At 45.8% G+C, this 3518-nt stretch overlaps 1 pseudogene; it reads right to left on the bottom strand.

The window, feature by feature from the left end:
* Positions 1-533: 533 nt before the first annotated feature.
* On the bottom strand, positions 534-2644 carry LOC113891786 (annotated as a pseudogene).
* Positions 2645-3518: the final 874 nt, after the last annotated feature.

Raw genomic sequence — 3518 nt, 5'->3', positions numbered from 1 at the left:
TAAAGCTGAAACTCCAGTACTTTGGCCACCTCATGTGAAGAGTTGACTCATTGGAAAAGACTCTGATGCTGGAAGGGATTGGGGGCAGGAGGAGAAGAGGATGACAGAGGATGAGATGTCTGGATGGCATCACCGACTCGATGGACGTGAGTTTGAGTGAACTCCAGGAGTTGGTGATGGACAGGGAGGCCTGGCGTGCTGCGATTCATGGGGTCACAAAGAGTCGGACATGACTGAGCCACTGAACTACAGTTCAATTCAACAGATACTCATTTAATTCCATATGTGCAAGAAAGCTGAAAACCTCGGTAGTTTCTTCTTTTTGATTCTGCCTAACTAAAAGCTCTGCTGCATTTATGTATCAACGACGGCCATCAGCTTCAAAGGAAGAGTTCTGTCCAGTCAAAAGGCCAAAATCTCCATGGGGGGCAATTTCCAGGTCCACGGCACAAAATGCTGCACATCTGAAATTTTAAACAACTGGCTAGACAGTATTCCTTCCTTCCATCTACTTTCTCAATCACTGGAAAAGCTCAGACCACTGGAACATAGATATCTTTCAAATTTTGAGAGTCTTCCGCAAAAGTCATTCTTCACATACACTGTAAAAGAGATTTTCCTCTTCATTTCTCCAGTACTCTCCCTGGGCCAGGGAGTCCCTCACAGAGGGATTGCACTTAGCCAGCAGAACCTGGATGCGAATGGTTTCATAAACCCTGAGAACTTCTTTCATCATGTGGATCCCTGCTGGATCTAAAAGCTGTATTGCACTGTAGTCAGTCACGATGGTGTGGAACTCTAAGGAATGGGAAAGTTGCGCTGAAACTTCATCCTGGATTCCACTGAGAGCGGCTATTTCCCTTTTGATCTTTTTCTTTGCTACCTTCTTCTGAGCTGCCTATGAAATGATTGGATGGCATCACCGGTTCAATGGACATGAGTTTCAGCAAGCTCTGGGATTTGGTGATGGACATGGAGGCCTGGCGGGCTGCAGTCCATGGGGTCGCAAAGAGTCGGACGCAACTGAGCGACTGAACTTAACTGAAGTTACTAAGACTGGATTGGGGGGGGGGTGGGTAGTTTATAAAGAAGATTTAAAATATTCTCTGTTCATGTAATAGAGAGCGGATTCAAAGTGGACAACCTTGATGGCTGACTTAGCCTGACAGGTCTTGTAGGCAGACATGGATTCAAAGATTTCAGGCTCTTTTGTTGGGCCAAGCAATGAAGTCTTTGACTTCTGAGTGTAGAGGATGAGCGAAAACAAGAAAAACCAACTCCAATAAGCAGGCCTATTTCAGTACTTGGTTCAGAGGACAGCACAGTACCAAATAATATAACTGTATCTATTCGGTTAATCCTCCACATCGTCCATGGAATTCTCTAGGCCAGGATACTAGAGTGGGTAGCCGTTCCCTTCTCCAGGGGATCTTCCAAACCCAGGGATTGAACAGGAGTCTCCTGCATCACAGGCGGATCCTTTACCAGCTGAGCTTCCAGGAAAGCACCACATCTTGGGCAGATTCTTAAATTTACTTAGGGCTCTCCAGGGATTTGGCTTTCAAGGTGGCACTAGTGATAAAGAATGCACCTGCCAATGCAGGAGACTTAAGAGATGCAGGGTGTAATCCTGAGTCAGGAAGATCCCCTGGAGGAGGGCATGGCAACCCACTCCGGTATTGTTGCCTGGAGAAGTCCCATGGACAGAGGAGCCTGGTGGGCTACAGTCCATGGGGTCACAAAGAGTCGGATATGACTGAGCTTCTAACACTTTCACTTTCACTAATGAATAATCCCCACCATTACTCCAATGGAGTCTGAGTCCAGGGAGATACTTAGCCTGAGATGTAACAGCTGTGAAGGAGGCACAGGTGACAAATCCACTCAGCAAGGCATCTGAGAGAGAGACTGAAACAAAGCCCACTTGATAGAGCGCATTGCTGCCTGAAAAACTCCAACCTTAAAGGTGACCATACTGTCAACTATAATGTCATAGCTACTTGTGTTACATATCTTGCCTGATGTCTGGCTTAATAGTGTGCTCCCACCTGAAACCATTCCCAAAGAAGGAGCAACATGGGCAGTGTCACTGCCAGCTCTGTACAATTCTCAGTCAACTACAGCTGACTGGTCATAAGGCACAACACTCCAAAGATGCCCACAGAGATGTGATGGAGGTCCCCAGTAGGAAGTAAACTGAGCCAACAAAAAAAGATGTGTGTAGACCATCGGTATTTTCCTGGCCAGCCAAGAGAGAATAAGCAGTGGGCTGGGGCACCAACAAGATGCCCCCAATCAAGCCAGACATCACATCTCCTAAAATGTTTTCCTCCAGATTACATTTTGGGGGCAACTGCAAAACAGGAAGGAAACCAAAAATGATATTTTGGGGTTTGGTTGGATTGCACTGGAAATTGTAGGTTTTTGTGGCAAATTGCCTGAAGTTGGTATCTGGTTTCTCTTAAGGCTCCAAGTGGACCCTAGGATAAGGTCTGCGTTTATCATTGGTCTCAAATTGCTGAAAGTTGTTACGTGATTCCTCTTCGTGCTCCAGGGGGGATCCTACATGAGACCTGTATTGGTTATTTCCTTTAACTGAGTCCTCAGATGAAAGGTTATCTTGCTTTTTATTTTTCAAAGACATTTCTGGAGATAGATGTTCCAGCCTCGCTCAGCAAGAAATCAGATTGGTGAATTCACACAGGAGCTCTTTATTTCTCAATGCAACTGGTGCAGGACTCTCTTCTCACTTTCTACCTTCAGGCCAAGCTAGTTTGAGTGCATTCCTTCTACTTTGGAATAGCTCTCTGTGATTTCTGAGTCAAGAGACTTTTCCAAACTGCTTGATTCTGGGCCACCCACACACAACCTGCCTTCAAGGAGTGTCTTCCACCATGGCGGGACTGAGGGGATAAGGTGGTGTGGGCAGAGGCAGCCCACCTCCAGGCCAGCGTCCCTTTAACCCATCGACCCCTTGCCCACCCATTGCCTGGTCCCTGGAAGAGGAGGGCCCAGCCAGGCAGGGCAGGGGAGTGGCATGCAGGCACCATCTAGGAGGTGCAGAAGGTGACTCTAGAGTGAAAGCCCAGCATGGTTTGTTGATATTTTGTTGAGGACATTTGCATATATGTTCATCAGCGATATTGGCCTATACTTTTCTTTTTGTGTGTTATCTTTTCTGATTTTGATATCAGAGTGATGCTGGCCTCATACAATGAGTTCAGAAGTATTTCTTCCTCAGCAATTTTTAAAAATCATTTGAGGAGGATAGCTGTTAACATTTTCTTTTCTTTTTTAACATTTTCCTAAATGTTTGGTAGAATTCACTTGTGAAGCCATCTGGTCCTGGACTTTGTTTCTTGGTCTGAATAACACATTCAGTTTCATAATTAGTTATTGTGAAAGTGAAAGTTGCTCGGATGTGTCCACATCTTTGTGAACCCATGGACTGTACAGTCCAAGGAATTCTCCAGGCCAGAATACTGTAGTGGGTAGCCATTTCCTTCTCCAGGGGATCT

Source organism: Bos indicus x Bos taurus, chromosome 4, assembly GCF_003369695.1.
Source record: "Bos indicus x Bos taurus breed Angus x Brahman F1 hybrid chromosome 4, Bos_hybrid_MaternalHap_v2.0, whole genome shotgun sequence".
Taxonomy (NCBI): domain Eukaryota; kingdom Metazoa; phylum Chordata; class Mammalia; order Artiodactyla; family Bovidae; genus Bos; species Bos indicus x Bos taurus.
This window is presented reverse-complemented; position numbering and strand designations above follow the sequence as displayed.